Here is a 27004-nt window from a genome sequence, read left to right as displayed (position 1 = left end):
CCAGTGGGTTATAATCTGTTACTCTCATAATTTATTTTGATGCTCAGGTGGTCCCCGGTGTGGCCAGGGGCAGCCCCTTCCAGCTGGCTCTGTGTCCTTGGCATATCCCGCCTTCCTGAGCCCTTCCTTACTTCCTGACACAAAAGATGTCTCAGGCTCCTCGTGCCCTGGAGCCAGCCGCTTCTCCAAGGAGCCCCAATTCCTTTGAGCGGGAAGGGATACTTAGAATCGAAGACCAGGGATTAGATGTTCTTATATTGCCTCTGGGTGTCCCTGCTCTCAGATGCTCTCCACGGACAGAGGTAGGAAAACGGCGTATGCGTGTACACATGTAACTCACACATCCATCCGTGTGTGTCTCTGCTCCTGTTCTTATCCACAGAAAACCATGAGTTCACACCGATACCTCTGATTCCAGCCCAGCACCACTGGCTTCACCGCAGCCTGATGCCTTTGCACGTTTGTACCCTTGTCCTTCAACAGGGAGAAGCCTGCTTTCATTACTCTCTCTCTCTTACTTAATTGTGCAGCCCCCCTGGGTAGCCGATCTCTAACCCGGCTGGACCGTCATCCCACGCACAGGCCCAAAGCTCTGCTTATGTGGAGCCCTGTGCCCTCCCATGCCAGGACCCCGGGCTGCCTTCCCACAAGGAAGAAAGGGAGACCCCAGACCTTCCTGGCTCATCTGTCTCCTTGCTCTCTCCCTCCCGGCTCCTCGAGTGAAGGGGCTGGGGTTTCGCCACTTTCTTGTCCCTACAGTGCCCCCGCATGTGGTAGACACTCTGGTTTGTTAAACTGAGAGACAGCGGTCTTCCCCGTGGGGAGGGCCCTTTCAGCTCCCCAGACCGTTTTCACATTGTGGTTCTCATCCAAGGCTCATGGGCAGGCAGAGGAAGCCTTCTGTTTTCTGGGGAAGATGCTGATTCGCTCAGGGTCGCCTTGCTGGTGAGTGTGTTACAGGGCAGCTGCCAGCGTGTCTGTCCAGGTTGTCCCTTTGCCCCATGGAAGCCTCACCACATGGTGTAAGAGTGTCACCTGGGCTGGTGCTGCCGCGGAAGAGCATGTTCCCATTATTTTTGGAGTCTCCTGTATGTGAAATTGTAAAGAGAGCCGATGGCAGGGAGGGGGCAGCACTGGCTCGTCCGAAGCTGCAGTGGCGTGGGCAGGAGGCCTGGGCAGGCAGCTCTCAGCCTGACTGGCCCTGGCCCACAGGAGGGGGGCTGGAGGATGGGCCTGGGTTTTGGGGTCGAGGGCAGGGGATGACATCTCTGAGCCACCATCTAGCCAGCGTGTGACCTGCATGGGCTACTGTACCTCCTTGTGCTCCATTCCATCAGTAAAATACGGGTGCTTCGGCTGCGCTTGCAGGATGCTGTGAGGCACAGGTGAGCCAGGCAGGTACAGGTGAGCCAGGCAGGTGCAGGTGAGGCCACGTGGGGCATGCCTTCTCCCTCCCTGGTGCCTGTCTGAAGACCTCTCGTGGTTTCTCACACTCCTGGTAGCGTGGCTCTGGCTTACACAGGACTGGGCACAGCTCACTGACCTGGCTGTGTGAAGTAGCAGTTAGGACTTGCAAATAGCTCTATGTATAGACTTTCACATGATCTGGATATTGTCTCACGTGCCCTGGTCCTTGGAGCCTAGTGGTTAAGCACACAGGCTCTGGGACCTGCTGCCTCCGTGTACTCAGCTCTGCGGCTGTGGGCCAGTTACTTAACCTCTCTGTGTCACTAATTGTGACAGTGACAGACACAGGACCTACTCCATCAGAGATTGTTCCATTAGCTCATTTACCCTCAAAACAACCATATGGGACAATTAACTGATACTATTTCAGAGAGGTTGAGTAACTTGCCTAAGGTCACAGAGCTGGTGAGAGCCAGCCTTTGGACCCTGGGAGTCTGCTCCGTAGCTGGTGCTCTGAACTGCTCTGCTGTGTGCAGTGTTACTTGTGAGTACTGCCTCTCCATTTGTTTCTGCACCGTTTTAGGTTAGTCCCGTGGATTTTTTAATCACATTGACCTCCAGGGATGTGTGCTGTGGAGCCTTGCTGGGTGGGGGGCCGGCGTTAAGAGGAGCTGCTTACAGCTGCCAAAGGAACTCAGAGCCCAGGGGTAAGAAACAGCTGGCTCGGGGTCTGTCCTCAGGCTGAGGCCCAAGCCCCAGTTCTGCTCTGGTCCCCCAGGGAATTAGGGGGACCAAGGGAAGCTCCCAGACCCTGCCCTAATTCAGCAGCTCTCTAGTCTGTATCAGGGTTCCTTGCAAATTCCACTGGGCTGAGCCGGAAGTTCTACTTTGAAAGCATCTAAAAGCTTGAGGAGGGTAGCTGTCCAGACACCCCCACCCCCACCCCTGCCCCTTTTTACAGGTGAGGCAGCTGAGGCCGGCTCTGACTTGGGGGCTGGCACTGGGTCTGGTTCCAGGGCCCTCGCCCCGGCCCATCTGCCCCAGCTCGTGTGAGCAGCCCCCCAAGGCCTATCCCTTGGCTGCTTCCTGAGTGTTTCACCCTGAGGCCTTGTGGGTCTCACGGATGCCGTGTCTGGGGCCTGGCAGGATTCAGACGACGTGTCCAAGTTATTCCTTGTTTTGTTCTGGCCAGAGTCAGCCAGGAGGGAGAAGAAGAGGTTAACTTTCTTTGGAACCTGCCAGTAAAGAGGAAGCATCAGTGTTTCCACATGAAATGGTTTAAAATAAACTCCCAGGCTGCCCCAGACGAATCTTGTTGGGGCCGGATGGAGGCTTATGAGCGCCTCCTAGTGTCCCAGCTCCTCTCTGCAGGCCTGAGTGAGCCCTCCCGGCCTGTGGGTCCTGGGCAGGTCGCGGGCAGGACATGGGCAGGCCAAGGGACAGACCTGGGCCTCCAAGGGACCGGCTGGTGTGTTCCAGAGCCTGCGTAGTAGAAGTCCCCCTGAGGTTCTGTGAGCCCATGGCTGGTGAGGCTGAGGGAGAAGGGCAGGGAAAGCTCCTGTGCCAGTTTGGGAGTGACTCTCTGAAGGCAGGAAGCAGGTGAGGGCCCCATGTGGCTGAAGACTGTTGGGAACCTGAGTTATTTAAAAACAAGTCCTGGGCTGCAGCTCCGAGCCTGGGAGAATCAGATGGATCTGGAAAGGACTGGTTTGGACAGTGGCCCTTGAAGGGTCATGTTGGCTGTCAGCCCTCCTTTCGCTTTTGAGAGATGGGTGGACTGAGCTGTGAGGGTCTGAGTGCCTGGACTAGGGTCCTGGTTCTTCTTTGGGCCGCCAGGCGGTGGCTCAGGCCTCCTGACCTCTGCTAGGCTAATAGCCTCCTTTTTAGGATAACCCAGCTCTCGATGGAAGCAGGGCAAGCACTTTTCCTCTGCGCAGCAAGCCGGTAGGGTAAACGTAGTGTCTCTGGGTTTTGAGCATCAGAGACATTTAGTAACAAACAACCTGGTGGACCTGGGAGTCAAGCCAGGTGTGTCTGACCAGAGCCCTCCCAGCCCCCACTCAGCTTGCCCAGACTCAGTTTCCCCACCTGCCCTCTCCACCTCCCGGCTGCCATGAGAGGTCCTGGAGACGGTGCTCAGGGATATCATGGGGCCTAGGGAGACGTTGGGGGTGTCAGAGCTCTACCTGTGCGGCAGGGCTTCTTGTTGTTGCCAGAAGTGGGCACCCAGGTGGGAGGCTCCAGGCGGCATGAATCGAGCTGCGGAGAGTGGGTGGCAGGCGCGCCCAGCCTGGAGCTGGTTGTGCAATCAGGCAAAGTGGGAAGGCCGGGACCTGTTGAAGGCTGTTGGCACTGGCAGAGCCTCTTCTGCCTCCCGGCCCAGCCCTAGGCCTGAAACAGACGCCAGGAGCCCAGAGGCTCCCCAAGCCCTTCCACAGGTGCATCAAAAGATTCATCCAAAGGCCGTGCCTATTAGAGATAATGGCAGGGCCTCTTCTCACACATCACACGGCCCCCACTTCACGGATGAGGAAACCGAGGCCAGAGAGCCAGGTGGCCAGCATGAGGGTCTGCCCCAAGAGCCAGGTTCTCCATTTCCTGCTCCTGTGGGCCCTGCTTCTGTGCCCGCCGCCCGGGGCACGTGATTACCCAAGACTGAGGAGTATCGGCCGGGTGTGAGTAATTCAGGCTGCATCGTAAACAAAGCTGCTGGGCTTGTTCACCCTCCGACAAGTGTGTGTGGTTTGTGCCCCCACGTTATCTAGGTTCTTCCCTCCCACCCCATCCTACAGAGAAGTGGCTGGTGACTTGCCAGTTTACACAGCTATTTGGAAACTGACTCAAGCTTCCAAAGAAAGGGCGTGGGTCTGCACAGGCAGGCGCTGACTGCCTCTTAATTCCTGCAGGGAGGCGTGGCAGAGGAAGGAAGCACTTCCTGAGAAGTTTGTGCTACCTCCCGTGGTATTTCAAGGCACTTTATTTCTCAAAATATTGTAGGGATTGAATTATTTTTAGCCTGCCCATGGGATCAAGGGATACGCTTGCTGCAGCTTGGGGAGATGGACTTCAAGTGTAGGATGGTTACTGGGGTCCTCTTTCTGGGGGCAATTGGATGGTTGGAGGAAATGTGGGATGCCCCTGAGGTGTACTCAGGGCCCCCTGAGTATTCCCTGTGGCTCACTGGCCAGAATGCCCACCATTGGCCCCATTCGCTGAGTTCCTGAGGGTGTGGATGAGGGACGCTTAAGGAAAGGCAGCAAAGCATCTCCAGCCAGAGCCACTTGCCTGAGTTCATGTCCTGATCCAGTCATTTTAGGCCTCAGTTTCTTCATCTTTAAAATGGGAATAATGAGAGTACCGAACCCCCCACCTGCAATGGAGGGCGATCAGAATGGCATATTGTGCAGGAAGTACTCAGCACAGAGTGAGTGTTGGCAGAGACTAGCTATTGTTATTTGTACTGGTGTTTGCATCAGTGTGATTTTCTGGGGAAACAGGGCCCAGGATAACCGTGGAGGAGGGGAAGGGCTTTACATCCTAGGCCCTTGGGCCTGACTGTCCCTGCAGTGTCGCAGTAATTCTATGGCTGTGTGAGCCTCTGTGTCTGGAGAGGTGCTCCGGTGGGTGGGCAGTTGTGCCTGTGCTATCCCCAGAGGCCGGGGTCTCCCACCTGAGCAGGGAGCTGCATCCTGGGCATGTGGCCCCACCCCGGCCCCTCCATGCGGCCACCGGCCCTCACTGGGAAGGCCTTTCCCTGTGGTCTGGAGCGCTGCGCTCACTGACCTCTGGAGTTGCTCGTGGAGTGTTCTGAGAGAAGTTGTCAACACAGAGCACAGTGCCTCGGAGACCTGGCTCTTTCCACCAGGCACCCTAGACCCCATCGACGTGGTCCCCCTTGTAGCCTGCTCTGTTTACTCCGTTCTGCTGTTGGCAGTTTGAGTGGATATTTCTCTAGGGGCCCAAGGGCAGGCATCTTCTCCAGCAGGCCTCACTCCTGGCCTGAGGGTCCGCACAGGTACGGTACCAAGACCAGCGGGTCAGAGCGCTTGGTGGCTTATAGCAGACGCTCATCCCCTCTGCCAGCCCCTGGGCTAGGTTCTGGCTGCAGGCAGGGCTCCAGATCTTTCCAGGAATTGAAGCCAGGAGTTGGAGTACCTGGGGCCCATGATACCTTAAGAGACTTATGAGGGTGTTTTAATTTCTTTTAAAATAAGAAGGGAAAAATCCCCAAACTTTTGAGGTCAAAGAAAATGTTTTAATGTCTTTTCTTACATCAGAAATATATGATATTTTTCAGACTCATAGAAGTCTGTTGAATTTTTTAAAATTTTTAATGGAAATGGGAGCCTCTGAATTCATTGATCACCCAGGCAGGTCCGAGTGTGTGGAGCCTGTTCTGCCCACCCCGCAAGGCTGAGTCCCGAGGGCCATGGGTTGGGAGCCACCCCCAGGATGGAGATGTCCACTGTAAGATGAGAGCTTGGAACCCCCAGGGAGTGGACAGCCCATGAGGCCCACGGAGCCTTAGGTCGTAGTTTAGGTCTGAGCTTAACTCCATCAAGTGACACAGATGACTTTTATCCAGAGTGGCTCTGCAGAGAGAGCGCCAGGGCAGGGCTCTCTGGCCTGCAGGAATGTTGCCTTTGATCCGAATGGCCACGTATGATGGAAATTCTGAACCCTGAGGTTCACAGAGGAGCCAGCCCCTGCTAGCCCTTGACCTGATGGGGAGGGGGGACCATGGCCACCTCGAAGAATTCCACCCAGCAGCTCCAACAATAGACCGGTTCACCAGTCTCATGTCTGTCAGCCTGATAGCAATGTATATCTGGGACTGTGGTGGGGAGTCCCCCAAAGGCTGCTGTGACTCAGTTTGCCCTTCTGACCTTATTGTGGTGCCTTGTGACTCGCAGTTAGATCTAATGGGCATCAGAGGCAGCTGGGGCCCTGGGCTGGTGTGGGGGCCAGCAGGGAGGTGTGGATGCCTTTTGTGGCCCAGGTGTGCCTGTGCCTTCCACAGCACAGATGTGACCCTGCGTGAGGCTCAGCTGCAGGGTGACTTCCATTGATTTACTAATGTGTTTACAAATATGAAACAACAGCCCGGAGTGAAAAGTACTAATACATCCCCATTTTACAGATGAGGAAATTGAGGCACAGAGGTTGGATTACCCCCTGAGGACACACAGGAGCCAGTGGGATTTGAACCCTGGCATTCTGTTTCCAGTCTGTGTGCTCAGGCGGGTGGTGCCCAGGGGGACCTGGAATCTCCCAGGGGCCCCCACCCTCCTGGAAGTTCTCCTGACTTTCCCTCTCTTGTGACATGGGGACCAGAGATTGGGGCAAGTCAGGTACCAGACTCAGGGAGCCTGTAGTTAGGGGGAGCGGGTCTTCCACTGGCCCCCACCCAGCCCCAGACCCCCTGGGGCTCAGCCATGCTGGAGGCCTGTCTTTCCCAGAATCCTTCCTCCGTGCTGTTCCTCGTGCTCTCTGCCCTACATGCTACTTTCCTGACGGCCTCGTTGCTTCTGCCCTCACTCACGTTTGTGGGGTGCCTGCCTTCCACCACTGGTGTCCCCATCTCCCTGGCTGACACAGGCCTCGGAAGGACCAGAATTCATGACCCACCTGAGGGAGACACTTGCTTGTCATCCAGCCCATGGGTGCCCCCTGCCCGCCCAGGTCAGCCGGAGGCCCCGTCACCCTGCCCCCATCTTGAAGTGTCATACCCCTGGGACAAGCAGGTGCCAGGTGACTGTCTGCAGAGATGCCCCAGCAAGGTGCGGTCTGGGGGCCCCACGAGGGCCGAGACTCGGGAGTCTGGGAACATGGAGTCTTTCTGGGCTCAGGGCTTTCTCTCAAGCTGGAGCGTCCTGGCTGCCAGGGCCTCTCACAGCACAGACATCAGCCGCAGGTCGCCAGCTCACGCTGGGGCTGAGCTTGTGTTTCTCGGCAGCCCTGTGGTGGGCTTAGTTGGGCCTGTCTGGGCTCCAGCACAATAGCCCATGGAAAAGCCATTTTTACCCTGAAGAACTTTGTTAATCCTCCTCATTTGTTTTTTGACAATGCCTCCAATTTTTTTTTTCCTTTTGAAAAATTAGTGTAATTTTTCTAATTATGTCAGAAATGCATACCCTCTTTGGAAAATCCAGAAAAGCACAAAGAAGAAAATCCACAGCCCCACCTCCCAGAGGGGACCACTGTTAGCATTTTGTTCCGCTTGTTTTTGTTTTTGTTTTAAGTACTAAATGCAGTTATTTATGAGGCGTGGTTTGGGGTTTAAGATCAGACCCAAGAGTCACTTGCATCTGGGCGTGTTCCCATCTCAGGGACGTGGTTGTGCCCTCACAGAACCGCAGTTCCCGCGCCTCCCAGCCTAGCCCCCTAGGGTGGAGCTTGCTTTGGAGGCCACCAGCCCAGCAGAGTGGGAGGGCAGGCTGGAGGCACCCCTGCCCCGGCCCCAGGCTGACCTGAGAGGCAGAGAAGGTCTGGGCCAGACATGTCCCTCCCCTTCCTTCACCCCCCAGGAGGCCTCTCCTCCCCTGGGTGCCGAGTAAAGCTGGATGTCCCGTCGCGTCTCCTGGGAGTGAGTGGAAACCCCTCCCCTTTCTGGAACCCTTGTGTAGGAGGAACTGTGACCTCTTCCTGAATATTCCATGGCCCTGGGCAAGCCTGCCAGCCTTGGGTATCTGGGGGCCAGGACAGTGGAAAGGGCATGTGACAGGTGGTGACAGGCAGGGTGACCACATACCTACATTGTTCAAGGAGGATGTGTGTGTCGGGGGGTGGGTGTGGAGATCCTGGGGGAGGGTCTGCACGAGCTTTTCCTGGCTCCACCTGCCCCAGTGGACTTACTCCTGGGCTGGCCTGTGCCCGCACCCCCATGGGCAACAGTGGCAGAGGATGAAGAACTGGTCACCCCTGAGTTGTAGAGTCGGCTGGGCTAATGGGGTGGTGAGTGGCCTCCAGACACCCCTGGCTGCTCTGAGCTCCTGGGCTGGGGTTTCATTTACTGTGGTCAGGATTCTTTTTTTTTTTTTAATTTATTATTGCCACCTGACATAGAAAAGTGTACAGATCTTAAGTATGTAGCTTAAGTTTTGATTACATGAACCCACCTGTATAAGCAGAACATCCCCAGCCTCCCAGAAGCCCCGCTAGGTCTTTTCTAGTCACTCTGTCCCCTGAGATAACCACCACCCTGACCACTTCTAACAGCAGACGTTAGTTTGCCTCTTCTGGAACTTTCTAAAAATGGAATCAGGCTGCAAATGCTCTTCTTTGAGGGGGTTCTGGGCAGTAGCTGGGTTGTGTGGCGTCATCCTGGCATCCGTGGTGGGCAGTGATGCCACTTCCAACTGCAAGGTTGTTAAGTCACTCTGCAAACACTCCATGAGTGTTGCTCCTACAGATGTTGGCTCGATGTGAGGGATGATGAGGCCTGGCTTTGCAGAAAACTCTTAGTCCATGAGGCAGGGACAGCTTCCCTTTCTAGGGATGGATGGCATGGAGGCTGAGCCCCCAGGATTCGGAGCTAGCCCAGAGGATGGTCAGGGTCTCCCTGAAAGAGGTGGTGCCTGAGTGAGGTTCTAAAGGATGAAGAAGAGTTTGCCAGAGGGTGAGAGCTGGGGGAGAGGCAAGTGAGGAAGAAGGCAGAACATGAGCATTTGTTTTCTCAGTGGGGCCCTGGCTCATGCAGACCCAGCCACATCCCCTGCCCTCTCTCTGCTGAGACTGGGACCAGGAAACCGCAGATCAAGTCAGGTCAGGGGCCAAAGTGGCATTCATTGCCCACCCAGCCCTTGGAGAGGATGAAACTGCTGATCAAAAACATCTCCCCACCTCCTTTCTTCCACCTTGAGATTTAAGGCAGATGCTTCTGGGAGGGGAGACAGCCTGGAGCAGGAAGGCAGGCAGGGGATGGGGTGCATGGTCCTGCTGTGACTGGGACTGGAAGATGCAGGAATTGGCTAGAGAGGTCTCTGAGGTCCTTTCTGGCTCTGACCGCCCCCTGAATAGATGTGTGGTGTGAGCGACTGTCCATCACCCACAGTGAGCACTTGTGTCAGCGGGCAGTGTGCCTTATGAGGCCTTAAGTGCCTAAACGTGGGTGGCAGGGAGGGTGGACAGGCAGGAAAGCAGGAGGTGGGGCAGAGCTCTCACCCGGGACCATGGCTGGGCTTCAGGGACCGAGCGCAGAGTCAGTGTAAATGGGCCCTGCGCTGGGGTAAGGAGCTGTGGGAGGGGCTGTTGTGGGATTCGCTGTGTCCCTGGAATTATAGGCACTGCTCTGCGGGGCAGTGGGGCAGGAAGGGGCAGTGGCCCATCTGCACTTTCGACCTAGATGGGTGCTGACCTTGGCAGAGGCCAGGCACATCCAAGAAGTGCCACCAAGTACGGTCAGGTTCGCACCCTGCAGGGGCCACTGATCATGTCCTTTTTGGAGAGAGGAGCCCCCTTGTCATTCCACCTGCAGAGTCTCTGGGGAGCTGGGTGGGCCCAGCCTCCTCCCAGGATCACAGTTAGAACCATGCCTGGCCTGGGGGTGGGGGTGGGGGTCAAAGCTCCACGGGTGATCACTGCTGCCTCCAAACAGCTTGTTATCTCAGCTCACCTGTTTGGGGCCAGCTTGCAGCCGCAGGTCAGCCTCCAGTTACTCTCCTCCCCGGGGGGGGGGGGTGGTGAGGAGCCTCTCAGCCTCCAGGTGGGGCCCTGTACCTCCTCTCTGTCGCTCACCACCGCTGACCCCGCAGCCCGCTGCCCACTCAGAAGCCGCTCACCTTTGCCCTTGGTGGCCCGGCCACGTGTTCAGTCCTGACGCTCTGATCTTTAGTTCACAGTCAGGGAGTTGCTGGGTCTTTGTGGAACCTGGAATCTCGTTAGTGTCAGGAATACTGGGGCTTTTTTTACTGAAATGTAAGCATCTGACAGCTGCTCCCAGGTAGCCAGGAGGAAGGGCTGGACTCTGCAGGCAGTGTGAAAGACCCAGCAGGGTGTGTGTACGTGAGGGAGTGTGTCTGTATGTGTGTGAGCGTGTGTGCACGCACATGAGTCTGTGTGTAAGTGCACTTGGAGGATAAAGAAAGATTTCTTTTATAAACATGTCTCCTGTGCTTTTCAATTTTCTTTTGTTTCCAAAAATCAATGTAAAATCTTCAGGTGTAATTCAGGCCTGTAAAAGCTGACGTCATCATTCTGCTGTGAGCGAGGCAGGAAGTTCAGTCAGGGAGAAATGCACCCGTCTTTGCTGACGTCAGGCGCTCATGAAGTCCAGCCGTGGACAGTGATAGCCACAGCTCTGACTGAACTTCAGGAAGAGGCAGGAGATGGGGGGCGGGCATCTCTGTTTCAGTTATGCTGCTGGAATCGGGGGACCGCCAGGCTGTCACAGGGGGCATCTCTGTAGGAGCAGCGGGAGGTGGGAGGGACACACTGCTGGACCGCCACCCTGTCCTGACCTTGGGTGGCTGCTAGCAGACAGGGTGGGAAGGGCCGCTTCATGCCAGCTGTGCCCAGAGCCACGCTGGGTGACGTACATGTCGTGCCCCAGGATGGCGGTCAGCCACTCACGTGTTACTATCAAAGGTCTGCTCTGTGTTAGGCCCCTGCCAAGCACTGGGACGTACTTGTCAAGTATTCGCTCATGTTATTGGCTAAATAATAAGGCCGTGAATGACTTTGTCGTACCTGTACCCGAAAAGTCACCTTGAGAAGTCCAGAGTCATCCTAAAGTCTTCCTTGTGTTCCTTGTGTCCTGCAGCTGATCCCTGTGGTCGCCTCCTGTACCGTCAGGACCACTTCAGCTGCAGCTGCCGGAACACTAGCTCGCCATGGCTTCAACCATCGGGAGAGTTACTTACCTGGGAAAACAGTCAGCCATCCTGGCTCAGGGTTGGCACTGCGCTTCAGCAGGGGTTATCTTGTCTGTCTTTTTAATTCACCAGCCTTAATATCAAGGTAAATCCAAGACTTCCTGAGGCCTGAAGTTTAGGCAACTTGGAGGAGGGGGCCACTTTAAGAAAAAGAATACATTAGGTTTGATGAATATAAAATTAGGTTGGAAAGAACTGAAAACATATGTCCACACACAAACGTGTACACGAATGTTCAGAGCAGCATTATTCATAATATCCCCAAAGTGGAAACAACCCAGATGTCCATCGACTGATGAACGGATAGGCAGAATGTGGTACATCCAGGCAATGGAACGCTATTCAGCCATAAAAGGGAATGAGGTGCTGACACGTGCTATGACATGGATGGACCTTGGAAACGTTACGGTGCTTGGTGAGAGAAGCCAGACACACAAAAGCCACATACTGTGTGGTCCCATTTATATGAAATTTCTAGAACAGGCAAATCTATAGAGATAGAAGGTTAGGTAGTGGTTTCCAGAGGCTGCAGGGTAGCCAGTAATGATGAGGGACTGCTTAATGTGTATAGGGTTTTTCTTTGGGGTGATGCAATGTTCTGAAATTAAATAGCAGTGATGGTTGCATAACACTGTGAATGCCCTAAAAGCTACTGAAATGTATACTTTAAAATGGTAAATTTTGTGTTATGTGAATTTTACCTCAATTAAAAAATGACTATTTATGTGAATATACTTCTGGGGCCAGGGAAGGTGCCCCTGTCACTGAGGGGCCTGAAACTGAAGAGTCAGCAGCTTTGTGGTAAATCCACCCCTATGTGGCATGTTGTCACCTCATGGTCATAAGATGGCAGCCATGGCACCAGGTGTCATGGTCACCTCCAGGGCAGTGCCAGTAAGCTTGCCTCCTGTGAATGTCCCTTCTAAATGGATGCAAAAGCTCTCTCAGTGGTGCCCACCTTCCCTAACAGACTTCCAGTTGTATCTTTGGAGCTGGGTCACATGACCATGCCTGCCAAGGCAAAAGGCAGTGGAATTGTCACTGGTGGCGTAGCCGGCCATGATTCTCTGCCTAAGAATGGGCTCACGGCTGCCACAAACAAAATTGGGGTTAGGGTAGCCAGAAAGCCAGCCTTTCTGCCTCCATGACACCCCCCACTCCGTCCTTCAAACAATAGCCAACTTTGCCTTCTAGTTCAAATCTACGTGCCACTCCCCTGCCCAGGACTACTCCACGGCTCCTGCTGCCTTCCAAGCCAGGCCAAACTCATTTGCTTCACCGTCCACTAGACTTTTCTTAGCCAGAGTCTGCCAATCCAGTCTTAGCTCTCACCAGTCCCCTCTTGCACTTTGCGCCCCAGAAACTCTGACCTTGGGATTCCCAGCAGCCTCCTCTTCTCCACCTGAGGGCCTTTGCAGGGATGCTGTTGACAAGAGTGACGGTGGCAGCAGCTGGTGTGCAGGGAGCACTTTCAGTGGGCAGGGCACTCTTCTGTATGTAGCTCGTTTAAAACTCATGATCAGGCGATGCTTTAACCCCTGTTTTATAGATGAGGTACCTGGGCACCGAGTAGTTGAGTAACTTGTTGGATCACATGGCCGGCAGTGACAGTAGAGGTGCCCGCTCCCGCGTGGGTGAAGATGATGACGATGATTGTCACAGCTCCAGTTTTCTGAGTGCTTGGCCGGGGCCAGGCACGGGGGCTGCGGGATCACCTACACTGCGTCACCCAGTCATGAAAACAACCCTGCGGGCTCCTTGCTTTTCTCTTTTGTAGGTTGAGGGGACTGCAGCTCTGAGAGGCAGAGCGTGCTGCCCAGGGTCCCAGAGCCAAGTGGCAGTGGGGTGGGATTCAGAGCCATGCTCTCTGGCTGTGTTCTTCCCAAAAACCTGGTTGGAGGCTGGAGGCTGGAGTTTGCGGCAGGGAAGGGCCCTTGCCCATTTGGGGCTTGAGAGTGCCCACTCCCCAGGACCTCAAGGCCTTCCCCAGACTCCTGTGCCCCATCCAGGATGGCACTTCCATGACCTTTCCACCCAGGGCCCCTCACATTAGCCATGCCTGTCACTGAGCGGACGGTCCCTTCTGCCTGCCCCCTGGGCACTTTTGTTGGTGCCACTGCTCACCCAGACTGTGTCCTGTAGTCCCCCTTCTCAGTCACCAAGTCCATCCCTCCTCTGCACTTCGACCCGTGCCCCGAGCTCAGTCACACCGACATTGGCAGTGGCTGCTGGCTGGTCCCCTGTCTCCATCCCGCCCCCACCCTTCAGTTCATCTTGCCTGGGAGCTGGAAGAAGCTAACGCTCAAACTGGATCAAGCTTCTCCTGGCGTGAACACCCTGCAGGTTTCTCGTGGCCCATGGAGAACACAGGTCCTTATGAACCCCGCTTTGGCCAACCTCGCCTCCATCATCGCCTTTTCCAAACATCCCTGCACCTGTCTCATTTCATTCCTGCTCTGTTTGCATATTTAGATCTCCTTTATAACAGCTTTTAGATACTTATAGTTAGAATTTGGTGTCCGGGATTTTCACTTAACATTACACCATGCATGTTGTTCCATTTTCCTGTGGTCTTTTAAGTTTTTCTCTACCTACTCTCCCTCCTCTCTCCTACCCCCACCTCCATCCCAGAATACTCTGTGTTAACAGCCTGCTGTGCCTCGCTCTCTGCTCCATCGTGTACACACCCACGCGTGCACATGTGCACACAAGGGGCAGGGGGGGCGTCTTATTTGTTTTTCAGTGGAATCACACTGCTCTCCTCACTTCACATCCTGGACACCTGTCACGTCCACGGCGGGAGGGCTGACTCGTGCCCCTCACTTGCCACGCGCTGCGGTGGCTGCGCACGTGTCCCAGGTGCGGGCGCGCCTGTTGACTCCTCCCACCCCTTGTTAATGGACATTTGGGCTATTTCCTTTTTTCCCCCACGATAAACAAAAGATATGCTTCCTTAAGCTTATTTTCATGGTTTAAAACTGTTTCCAGTTTCTCACTTAATGGTTTGGGCTTTAGATTCTATTAATTCTATTAATGTTAAGTCTGTGGAGGAAAGAAAATTTCCGGAAAAGTTCGAGGCTTGCCCACGCCGGCATCCGCCCTGGGGAGGTCTGAGTGCGCAGAGAGACCAGCCTCTGTCCCCAGTCAGAGGCGGGCTGGGGCTGAGGTGAGCCACACATCCTGTCCAGCAAAGCCTTGGCCGGAACCTGGGCCCTGGACAGCGAGGTCACCTCTTGCCACTGTGGCCTTCTCAGAGGCCAAGATCAGAAAAGACCTGAAAAGAACAGAGAAGGGGGACATTTTGGAATAAATGAATGCCTCTTTGAATGCATGGCTTCTCGTAACTTTTAGGTAGCAATGGTGATTATCGTGTTTAGGCCTGAACGGGAACTAATATTTCTAATATGAAAATCTAGCCTAATTAGATTTTTCCTACAGAATGACTCCCCAGCAAGGCATCGTGGATCCAAAAGCCCCTTGATGAATATTATCTGCTAAATTCAGAAGTTTAAGGAGAAGGAAGGAACTCAGTTTCTAAGCCCTAGTTCTGCAAAAAGGCTTTCTTTTTTAGTCCTCGTCTTATTTGTAAAGCCTCAAAAATACATAGAAGAACCATTTGGTCCTCTTTTCCCTTAACTGGGGCACCGTGCACGGGTTCCTGCGGCGGCCAGTAGTGTGATTTGCAGGGATGGGTGCTTCCGTCTGTGGACCAGTGTGCCAGGCAGGCTGGCCTCTGGCTGCATCAGAGGGCGTGGTCTCTAGAATCAAAAGGCTGGGGTTTGAATCCTGAGTCAGTCTCTGCCTGGTGGGGCGCTTTGGGGCAAGTGACAAGTTGCTTTTCTTGTCTGTTGGTGGGGGTGGTAAGGCCTACTTTGCCAGGTGTCAGGAGGATTCAGTCACCTCACGTTGTGTCTGGAAAGCGTCTGCGATGGTACCTGCTGGCCATGACGGCAGTGCTGTCCTTGCAGGGAGCAGGTGGCATGGATGTCCTGACCTTGGCCCGTCAGGCTGACGGCCCGGCTCCCAGCCCCTCAGAGCCCCAGGGGTTGGACGGACTCCTCTCCTCTTCCTGCCTGCACCTGGGCTTGAACACCCCCAGCGATGGGGGTTCACTCCTGGCCAGGGGAGCCTGGCCTGTTGTTAACACCATCAGTTCTGTGCCCTCTCCCAACCTGTGCCTCGTGGCCTCTACTCACAGGCAGCGGTGGGACAGGGGCTCGTGGGCGACCCCAGTCTTGGTCGTTGAGCCCTTGCTTGAGGATGATTGCCCCCCGCTCACCCCTTCTTGTGCTGCGGGAGAGAGGACCCATCTCCACTGCCACTCTGGTGCTTGTGCTCAGATGGTGCAGCTGCTTTTGTGGGAGGAGGGGTGTGGTGGGTTTCACGTGCAGGGGGTGGTTCGGCTGCCGTGGCTCAGACACAGCGTGTTTACGTGTCCAGGGCGCTTCCGTCCTAGTGTGGACACGTGTGCACGTGTCTGTGCCCAGCTTTTCCCCACAAGGACTGGTCATGGAGAAGACCCGCTTCCCCAGTCCAGGCCCCGAATCTGGGAAAGGGGCTCTGGGATGCCAGCTGGGGGTGAGGGAAGCCAGAGCAGCAGGGAGGGGCCCGCCAGCCCACAGAGGCCTGAGACGGCAGAGCCCCCTGCCCCTGGCCCTGCCGGCCAAGGTGGGTGGGTCAGGAGGGGCAACAGGTTGCACTGATGAGCAGCTGGTCCTCTTCTCAGAGTTGTGGAGTCCCGCCCCCACGCTGCGTGTTCTGGATGGGGCTCCTCCCTCATCCTGACCAGGGGGGCGTCAGGGCCAGGTGGTGGGACGCAACCTGGAGTGGGAGATTCAGAACCACAAGAGCCAAGGCAGGAAGGGGACTGGAGCCCTGGGCCCGGAGCTGCCTTGGCCAGGGTGGCAGAGTGTCACAGCTTCCTGGTTTCTGATGCTGGTGGTCGCTCCGAGCTGGGCTGGCAGCCACAGAAAGAAAGTCCTCAGCTTTGAAGGGCCCACAGCTGCTCCATCCCAGCATCGGGGCCCCTGCCAGCCTCCTTGGGGGCAGTGCAGCTTGGCCCAGAAAGGGTTCCCTCCTCTGGCCCCCCCGGAGCCCGGGCTCACTGCTGGGGCACAAAAGTATGTCCAGAGAGTGTGCTGGGCCTCCTGGGCTGCGGTCTCGCGTCCGGCTTTCTGACAGCGGGGTTTATGACAGACTCTGCGAGCAGGTCCGTGTTCTGAGACCCTTGACACCCCTTCCACTGACCGCAGGCATTTCCTGTCCTCTCTCCCGCTCTGCTGGGCTGTCCTCCCAAGCCTTTCCTTGCAGTCCCCCTTACCACCCTCTGTGTCCTCCAGGCAGTCAGTGTGCGTTCCCTGCACTCCATCGCCACTGTCAGAAGAGGGGGCCTTGCCTTCCTGCTGTCCACAGCCCGCTGGCCCTGTGGCCTCCACTCCCCACCCTGAAAAGGGGGTTAATAATATTTGCCACCCCTCTCCGGAGATAAGGAGAGAAAACTGTCTCTACCCAGAGGGGCTGAGAGTTGTAATTAATGGCTGATCAGTGTCCTGATCTCCTTGAGGGAAGAGGGGGCACCTGGGCTGTCCTCACGGAGGAGCGGCCAAGCCAGGCGCAGCTCTTAATCCTGTGGTCACTGCCTCGCAGGCTGGGGCCCTGCCATTCCCCAACCCTGCCACTGCGGTCATCTCTACTTCAGGCCCAGACTGGACGTGGGGCCTTCAGCCTTTAAGAGATAGGGAGACCATGTAGGCCACCCTCCCCTCTCCCTGCCTCCCAACTCCCAAGTGCCCCTGAGCCTGTGAAGGGCCAGCCCCGTGTAAGGCCCTTAAAGTACCAGCATTTTAATAGCCTGACCCTGTGAATTAGGAGGACCCCCTCTGCTGATTTATATGCTCTACGCTTGGGGTTTAATTGGAGCATAATTGTAATCCATATGCCTGTTAAGGTAATTACACTTATAAACCTAATATAATCCATAGATCAATGGGTTCAGAGCTAATTAAGACAGCCGTAATTAACATTTACAAAAAACCTTGCAATTACTGGAATATCCTTTAAGCTGGCCTTCCCAGCTGATAATGAGGCCAGGCTCAGTGCTCTGCAGCCTCCTAGGGCCTTTTGATTCTGCACACTGGGCCTCGCGTACCAAGTGCCTGCGCCTTACCTTGCTGGGGTGTGGTCAGCATCCTCCGTTACCACCCCCGGGCTCTGTGACAGGCACCTGGCTGATGATGGTAGCACCAGGGGAGCCAGATCCTTGTGACTCAGCTGTCCCCAGTGCTCAGCTTGTGTTCTGGCTTAACAGACTCAGCCCAACAAAGCAGAGTTTGGAGAAAGAGAATGAGAAATCCATGTGTTGAACTAGAGGCAAGGCCAGACTCGGGGGAACATGGCTCCTCCTCCCCAGCCTCACAGGGTTCAGAGGGTCTGCTCCTGGGCTTCCTTCCTGCCGCATGTCCTGCACCTGCAGCTGGGCTGCACCTGTGCTCCTCTCGCTGCCCTGGGGCTGGAGTGAGGTGGGGGTGAGACTGCCCTGAACGCTGGCCTGGCTGTGCCCGAATTCTGTCCCCACGGGCCCTCCCCAGGCATGTCCAACGAGGGAGAGTCGGGCCTGGTGGGCGTGGGGCCGCAGGTGGCAGGGGGAGAGCCCATGCAAGGACCAGGGAGGCACAGTCGTGGCCTAGTGCTCAGGGGAGCCAGTCAGGAAGCCCAGATGCCCTTGGTCACCTGTGGCTTTTGCAGAGCCTCCAAATCTGTGTGTCCAGGAAAAAGGAACCCTCTCTAATACAGAATATTCCAGACCGCACCCCTCTCCTCTTGACACCCCTGTCTAACCCCAGGAAAAGTCCAACAGCTGCACACTAGGGCCCGATGGCTCCTGTTCCTGTATGTTGCCTGGTTCCTGGTCATACTGTCAGCTTGGTGAGCTGCACAGAGGCCCACCCACCAGCCCCTCACCCCGTCCGGAGCAGGAGATAAGCAGCAGCCCAGCAGACAGTGTCCATGCGGGATTACCCAGGCTAATCTATTTGGAATCTGTTCTTTTCCTGCGCAGGAAAGCCGTGGCGCTCCGGGAGGCACGGGATGTCCTGTTGTCCTTGCAGCCCTGTCCTCCAGGAACCGGGTGCTCCTTTAGACAGCACCATATGCATCCTTTGGGAGGGATTCTGGCGTAGATAGAAGGGAGTGTGGCAGGGCCATTATTAGCCTAGGCTGCCTGGACTCAGATCTGCCTTTGCCACTTGGAGCTGATATGACCTTGGCCTGATAGGGGTTATATAACCCAGTTAAGTCTCATTTTATGTAACGGGAAGATGATGACTAAATTAAACAGTGTGTTTAAAGCACTTAGCATAGTGCCTGGTGCCCAGTGCTCAGCTCATGCTGCTGTTGTCAGTCATTCACCAGACGTGGGGGAGCAGGACACCAGGGCGGGTGGGGCCAGGTCGGCTGGGGCAGGGCTGGGGGGCTGTTGGGGAGCCGTGGCTCTGCTGTCCCCACCATGTGACCTGGGTCAGGTGTGCTGGTGGCCTCGGCACTGGCTCTTCTCCCTTCATTCCTCCACACCTTCCTGTCTTTGTCCAGAGACTCTGCGACTCTGCAACTCTGGCAGAAATTTCCAGACAGGACCAGGTTCTTTAATGGAGCAATGAGACAAATGGGTGGAGGGGAATCCTCCTTGGGAACCAGGTGGTTGTCAGGGGCGGCACACACATCGTGGGGGGTGGGATGAAACTCGTAATAACAGTCATCATTTAACAAGTACGCACTGTGTGCCAGACTGGGCTAAATGCCGCACAGGCCCAGTCACTGACTCCAGCAGCAGCTGGCTACAGCTGGCATTTTAGTCCTTTTCATGGATGAGGAAACTGAGGTTCAGAGAGGTTGAGTGATTGGCCTGAATTCGTCCAGTAAGGGGGTGGTTGGGCCAGGGTTTGAATGCAGCCATTTTTACCACCACTGTGCTCTCTCCCTCCCAAGGCGAGCTCTCCACCCACTCTCTCTCCTGATGGGCAGTGGGGCTGGGAGATGGGGTGGGTTATGCAGAGAACAGGAAGGAGTAGGCAGGGCAGGGCTGCAGGGGGCCTGGGGCAAGGTGGGCGGCCTCTTGTTGGGCCAAGGGAGGAGCCTGCAGGGTGCTGGGGGAGAGCCGCCCAATCCAGAGGGATGAGAACCACACCCTGGAGACCCTGCCTGTGGGGAGAGGAGGGGAGTCAGCCAAACACCTCCTCCCTGGAGGACCCCGTGGGAGTGGGGGCACTAGTGGAGCGGTGGGATCTCACCTGACCCTCCTGCAGCCTGGGCGGGCGGGGCCTTGGAGAGTGTGGGAGAGCCCCTTTTCCTGCACACGCAGCTGGGGGACCGGCCGCGTTGCTTTCCCTCCTCTGGGACCACCACCCTGCACTGCCGGCACTGCCATCTGTCCAGGGCCTGAATACTGTTGTTTCACATATTTTATCCCATTTTCTAGTTGCTTTAAGGGAGGAGAATCACTCTATCATGACCATTAGCCTCTTTATTTTCCCAAAAATTCAATGTAATAATTCGTTTTTTCTCTCGTTGATTGATAAAACCATGGGCATTCCTGAGCTCCTGTTCTGGGCCCAACTCTGCCCTGAGCTGCTCGCATGTGTTGCTTTACTGAACCCTCGTGCTGAGCCCACGATGTGGGTGCTCTCATTATTCCCCTTGGAGATGAGGTCAGCCACTTGCTGGAGGTCACACAGCTGGGACGAAGTGGGACCAGGCTGGATGCTGGCCGGCTGACCCTACCCCTTACATCCACTGGCTCCTTTTGTCCCAACCACCTCTGAAGGCCACAGCTATGAGGTGGCAGCGGCAGACTGCCAACGCAGGCCATCCAGCTCTCTAACCTGTGCTCATGTTCACTGCTGAAGATTTAAGAAAACCCGAAAAGTGAAAAAAGAAAGTAAACCTCGGACCAGCCCATTATCCAGAGGTGACTTCCGAGAACATCTTTGGGGTCCACCTTCCAGACTTTCTGTGTAGAGTACGTGGGCTGTGTGTTCCATCCAAAACTGAGGGCTATGTATTCCATCCAAAACAGAGTACGTGGGCTGTGTATTCCATCCAAGACTGAGGTTAGGGGCACGTACTGTTTTTGAAAGTCTTCTCTTCAGCGATCAGTTCGAGAACGCCGGTCCATGTCAGTGGCATCCCCCCGTGTCACCGTTTTAATGGCTGCATCCTACTCCAGGCGGACACACTGTGTTGCTAGGTATTCCGTTGTTTCTAGCTCTTCCTTAGTGTAAACAGGGCTGCACTGAACGTTCTGGAAGCAGGGCCTTGCACTCATTTGTGGTTTTCTTGCATTAAGATAAATTCTTGAATATGGCGTTGCTGGGTCAAAGGATATGTAAAAATCGGCGGGTTTTGTGACTTCTGCAGAATTCTGCGTCCCAACGTGAGTTGCCCTCCCATCTGCAGTATGGACAGTGCTCTGTGATCTCACATTCTTTTCAACAAATAATACCAGTGAACAGTATCATCATTTTAAAAAATTGTCCCCATTGATAGAAAAAATGGGGACCCTCTTTGATTGCTAAGGAGACTAAAGGTTTTTTTTCATCTTCCTCGGTCACTGATGTTTTTTACTTTCTGAAATTGCATATTTATATCCTTTCTTATTCTTTATCATATATTTTTAAAACCAAGGCTTTTTTTTAATGAGAAGTCTGCATTGCATCAAAGATGGAACACAGAGTCTGTGGCTCATTTATTCTCTGGAGAAGATGCTGCTTTTTGTTCTCCTAATCCAATCAGATACCAAGACTAAAAGATTTTGGCAAATTAATTTCCGGCATGTGAGACTGGCAGTCAGCATGTATAAGGATCCTGGCCGAGAAGATGACATTTTAATCCCTGTTACTCAAACTTGTGAGGCCATTTAGGGTCATACTGACCAGGGTTCCAATCCCCACTTGGCTCCTTACAGCACTGTGACCTGGGAATGCTTCTCAGGCATGCAGAACCTTCACTCTCTGCGCTGTAGAATGAGGACCCCTGCGGCTGCCGTGCGTGTTACAAGAAGTCTAGGTGGATGTGGATGGGCCTGGTACTGCGCCGGACACACGGGAAGGGAGAGGCTGTTTTTCAGCTGCTGGTGCCATGAGAGGTCAGGCAAATGAGGGAAGGATGAAATGCTTAAATAACTTGTCTCAAACCAGCTGGGGCCCCAGCACTGCTGGGACAGGAGTATGCTAATTAGATTGGGAGTGATAAAAAAAAAAAGCCATTGGGAAGGTCCTGGATTCACCAAAGGTGTGGCAGGAAGAAAAACTAGAGAAATCCTGCCACTGAGTGATGGGCAGGATGGTTGTTCCAGTTTGCCACCAGTAGTATCACCATGATCACTAATAGTTATGCACATTCAGGTAAATGCTGTCTTATCCCCGTTTTGCAGATGAGGAAACTGAGGCACAGGGAGGAAATGACTTGCCCGAGAAAGCGCAGGTGGGGAGGAGTAGCCAGCCGAAGAGTACTGGGACTTCTGGGCCAGAGCTTCTTCCTTTTTCTGTCCTCTCGTCTGGACTGCACTCCAGACCCAGTTTTGAGCTGACAAATGAATGAATGAAGGCATGCTGGCGGATCTGGGCCTTGAGAGGGGCTGGTGCTCAGCAGTGCCTGGCAAACCCTTGCTGGGTGAGTGGTGCTGCCCAGGGGTCTGTGTTTGCTGCAGCCCCAGACAGCGTGCATACCAGCCCCCGTGTTTGCTTTTAGAATTCGAGTCAACAGATGGCTTCATGTAGTTTACTTTGTACTCAGACCTTCATGTCCCTAGGAATTGGAGGGACGAGATTGTGTAAATAAATGTTGTCTGTCTTGGAGTAAGTCACAGTCCGTTTGTAAAATCCATTTCCTGGAGGAGGGTTGGGGTACTGGCCTTGGGGTGGGACTGGGGTCCGAAGCCTCGTGGGACTCTGTCATTACCCAGTTGGTGGGCTCACCCCTGGGTTGGCTGTCGTTGGGCCAGGCAGGCGACAGTAGGGAGGGGGCACAGAGCACACTGGGCTGGGGAAGCTACACAGGAGTGGACTGTGGGTGATCCAGGGGCAGGGGTCCCACGTGGCAGCCTGGGACTGAGTGGTGGAGCACGTTGATGGGACAAGTGAGACCTCGGGGAGTCTAGAAAGGGGACGGGGTGGGCGAGGGGAAGCACAGAGGCAGCCGTGTGGTGTGGCCTCGGCCTCGTGCCATCAGCATGTCCTGAAACCTCAGATGCTCACGTGGAGCCTGTCCTCTTGCACCTGCTTCTCCCCTTGTCCTTCTTGTCCTGTTTCCCTGGCACTTCGCGGTCACAGGAGAGAGGTGCCCTGACAACTCTGGGTGATGGTCGAGGGCGCGTGAGCTGTGAGGGAGGAGCCACGTGGCCCTGTGTTCTCACGCTGCAACTGGACAGCTGCACCCGCTGCCTCGGGGGCCGCCCTGCAGCTGCTGGGCCACCTGGCCCAGGGCATGGGCCCAGCAGCTTCCTGGGAGTGTTCTCAGAGCCTTTCTGGTGGGAGGGAGGCACGGTGACCCTTCTGGAATCTGAGCCCCATGTTGGGGAGTGGCTGGAAGGCTTCCCATGTCCTCCCCTAGAGGACGTCCTCCCATGGCTGTTGGGCCTCCTCATCCCCTGGGAGCTGCCACCGACCCCGCACTCACAGTGGCCTCCATGCAGCTCATGCCGTGCGCTGTCCATGTGTGTGCACCGTTACTCTGCGCGGCCCGCGTTCCTGCTGAGGGAAAGAGGTGGGTGGGAGGTGTAAGCCGCTTGCTCAAGGTCCTACCAGCAGGAGGCAGCTGGGGTGCAGCCCTGGCAGGCTGACTCTAGAAGCTGTGTTCTGAGCCACTCGGTTTGCCTCCCTCTTGGTTGTGGGGACTTCCAGCCTCTCCTGTGGGTGGGTGCGCCTGGCCTGGGTTTGCCCAATTCAGACACAGAGCCCCCTGGTTCTGTGGAAAACACTGGGGCAGTGCCTGAGCCGGGGTGGGGCCGGCGGGCAGCAGGCGGGGGGCGCTGACCTCACCGCCACGGCTCCCCACCACCCACCGAACACGTAACACAACAGTTCAGGACCCACTTTTATTTTGGTAGAGCTTCTAGTCTCCATTTACATGTTTTGTTTTTCCTTTGTAGTCCCAAGTGTCGAGCCTAGCAGAGCACAGATGTCTCACCAAACAAAAATAGATCCGCTCCAAGGAGGGCCCTGCGGCCACAGACAGTCTCATGCTCTCAGCAAAACCGAGTTCCCTTGCCAAGCGCTCTTTGGGAGGATGTTTGGAAAAAATGTCAAGGCGTTCATTTTTCTCTCGACCTTTTCGCTTGAAATTGTGGGGCCTTAACACTGGAAGTAAAAGAAGTTATAAATAAAGATGCAGCCAATGGCCAGGCCTGGCCCTGCTCTCCCAACTGGCCGTGATGGTTTCTCTGCAGATGTTACTGAGCACAGGGTCCCACTGCGGCCCCGCCTCTGGGAGAGGAAGTTAACGATTGTTTCCAGAGAGCAGAGGGACAGAGGGAAAGGTTTCCACACCCTGTAATAGCAGAGAGAAGGGGAGGCCTAAAAAGACAGGGGCGGCCGAGAACACTGCCCGCGAGGCCCAAGGAGTGGACTTCCTGCAAGGCAGTGCCAACTGAAGATGTGTTTGAGCTTTTAGGATGTTTGCCGAGTCTGTCCTGGGGGTTGGAAGTGCTGGTTCTTTACTGCCCACTGGTTCTCTGGCAGCACTGACCATCTGCAGGAGGAATCTGGGTGGGTCCAAGGGCACCTGCCGGTGACGCACACCAGCTGGCCCTGACTGCACTCACTCTTCTGCACTCGCCTGGCTGTTGGTCCCAGGCTCCCAGCCAGGGTGCTGGCTGGCTTCCCCAGGGCCCACACCCTTCCGGGGAAGCCAGGACCCAAGTTGCCTTCTGAAATGAAGACCACCCACCAAGGCTACAGGGGTAGGGGGCTGGTGGCGGGCCAAGGATGTATCTGCTGGGGAAGATGGCACACATGGGCCCTGGTCTGCCTGGGCTGGAGGCCACCTTGCTGTGGAGTTATTTTATGCAGAATAATGAACAGTTCTTTTGTCTCCATCCTGGAGGACTTCCTCCAGCAAGTCTGGTGTAGACCATGTGCGGGGAGGTTGATTCTTGGCAGTGCTGGGTTTTACCACACTTTTGGTCCTTTGGTGGCACTGACTGCCTATTGCGGGGCCTGAGGGTGCCTGTGTGAGGTGCATACTGCTGGCTCTGGGTTCCTTAAGGTCCATCTTTGGTCAGAGCTGCAAAGCGACTCTTTGCAGTGGTGTTTCCACCTGAGGTGCCAGTCAAACCGGAAGCCTTGCGGCTGGCAAGACAGCAGCTTCAGGCACCCGGGGTAGAGGTGTAATTTCCACTTTCCAGGTCCTGGATCTGGTTTGCATCATCTGCAGCAGCACCAGAGTCCTGTCTTGCCCACAACTAACAGTCTGAAGTTATAAACCCAGGTCCAGAAGAGATAGTCAGCCTGTGATGGCTTCATATACTCACTAGTTAGATTTTTCGGGGGGAAGAGAATTTTGTTTGTTCGTTTAAAAATTTGTTTTTAATTTTATAGATGTAATATGTTCACATTGGAAAATTTGGAAGTTATAAACAATCTGAAAGAAGCAGCTAAAAAAAATCCTTTTGTAATCCACCAATAACATCAGTTAACATTATGGCATGTTTCCTTCCAGCTCCCTCCTTTTTTTTTCCAGTATTTTTAAACATAATTGAGATTGTGTTTTATGTACAGTTTTACAGCATGTACTTGTCAGCTTTGAAATAGGCTCATCTGCCTTTTCAATATGGGCTGCAGAGAGAAGACCAGATTGCTGAGGTTCAGCTGAAGCTGTAGAAGAAGGAAGTCCAAAAATATCCTTCTCCTTGGCTTTGCACAAGGAACAGCATGGCTTTATATTTTCCTTCTAGTAAAGTTAAGGTCGAATAGCGGCTAAGAGCGACCCTCCTGACAGGCACTTGGTGGTTATGCACGCAGAGTGCATGCTGTGTTCTTGGTCAAGCCCACAGACGAGGAAGGGGCTGTCACGGGAGGAGTGCAGGATCCCAGCCCCCTCCTCAGGAGCCTCTTGAGAGCTCCCCAGGGTCTTCTGCAAAGCAAACACTTTACAGGGAGCTGAGGGATCTTCTGTCAGACACCCACTGGTTCTTCACCCAAGACCTACCCTGGTTACAAGAGAAAAAAACTAGACCATGAAAAGCACTTGGAGAGACCTCTGCTTCTGATAAGATGGAGTAGAAGTGTCTTTCCCTCCTGCTAAGTGCAACTCACAACCCTGGACATTAGCTGTGAAACGAACATAAGACTCAAAAGTGGAGAGAAGAAGGCAGCCCGGCAAGGGACTACAGGACCTGAGGAGTGACACAGTGGTGAGTTCCCTGGGGTTTCTTTTTGCCTCATAGATCCCAGACTTGGAGCTGAAGAGGCCAGCTACCTGGAAACACCAATGGGCCCCAGACGAAAAGCCTTCACAGAAGCCGGCTCCATCAGGCAGCCTAGCAAGACAAACTCGTAGACAATAACCGCTCTATACTAAGCCAAGTACCACAGTAGAAACTGTGGTCTGTCCCAGTCCCTGCCAGCAAGGGCCCAGTGGGGAGACTAGACTTCCACCTTCTTGAGGCTATAATGAGCCCCTCACCACTGGGGTAGGGGGTGCCAGAGAAGGCCAAGTAGGTAGGGAGCCAGGAGATGGGTGATAAAGAGGGCTCCTCAATTGGGTGTCCGTGGAGAGCACTGGAAAGCCTGTGCTTCCACCCACAGCGGGCAGCAGTAAGGCCCCCCACCCCCACCCCCGTGCACAGTCAATGTGGGAAGCGATCGGGAGGTATTTCTGTTCCTCCCAGCCAGGTGGAACTCCCACCCTGGGCCAGCAGTAATAAGTGCCCTTCCCCCACCTCAGTGTCACCAGAGGCCACGTGGGGAACCCGGACTTCTGCCCCATCTGGCAGTAACGAGGCAGCTCTACCTCCCCTTGGTCTGCTGGAGTTGTCCCGCAGAAATCCAGCTGAAAGAGAAAGTTTAAATAAGATCCAAAGTCTCATACCATAATACCCCAAATGTCCACGTTTCAATACAAAAATCACTCATCATACCAAGAACCAAGAAAATCTCAACTTGAATGAAAAAAGTCAATCAATAGACACCAGCACCAAGATGATACAGATGTTAGGACAAAGATTCTTAAAGCAACTCTTTCAAAAATGCTTCAACAAGCAGTTGCAAATATGCTTGGAACAAATGACAAAGTAGAAAATCTTAACAAAGAAATAGAAAATCTCAGCAAAGAAATAGAAGATATAAAGAAGAGCTAAATGAACATTTTCGAACTGAAAACTACAATAGACAAAAAACTTAGAGGGGACAGAAGAAACAATCTGTGAACATGAAGATAGAAAAGTAGAGGTTACCCAGTGAGAAAAGAAAAAAATAGACTGAGAAAATGAACAGACATTTCACTGAAGATAATACACAGATAGCAAATAAACACATACAAAGATGTCCAACATTATTAGTCATTAGGGGAATGCAGAAGAACCACGATGAGCTATCACCGCATGCCTGTTAGAAGAGATAAAATGAAAGACGACGACAACAGCAGGTGCTGAGGAGGATTCTGAGAATCTGGATCACTCACACATCGCTGCTGAGAATGTAAAACAGTATGTACCACTTGGGAAATAGTTCGGC

The 27004-nt window shown here is 54.5% G+C and overlaps 1 protein-coding gene across 4 annotated transcripts in view; it reads left to right on the top strand.

The window, feature by feature from the left end:
- The window catches only part of LHPP (phospholysine phosphohistidine inorganic pyrophosphate phosphatase), a 125216-nt gene that overhangs the window by 55624 nt on the left and 42588 nt on the right, over positions 1-27004 (top strand). The window contains exon 7 of one of the 4 annotated variants that reach the window (XR_004323742.1): positions 11168-11364. The exons of the other annotated variants lie outside the window; for them this stretch is intronic. The gene's annotated coding sequence lies outside the window, so the exon portion shown is untranslated. The remainder of the gene's footprint in view (positions 1-11167; positions 11365-27004) is intronic. 4 annotated transcript variants of the gene reach the window in all.

Source organism: Camelus ferus, chromosome 11 (genome assembly GCF_009834535.1).
Source record: "Camelus ferus isolate YT-003-E chromosome 11, BCGSAC_Cfer_1.0, whole genome shotgun sequence".
NCBI lineage: Eukaryota > Metazoa > Chordata > Mammalia > Artiodactyla > Camelidae > Camelus > Camelus ferus.
Note: the sequence above shows the minus strand (reverse complement) of the source record. Positions and strands in the feature narration are given on the sequence as shown.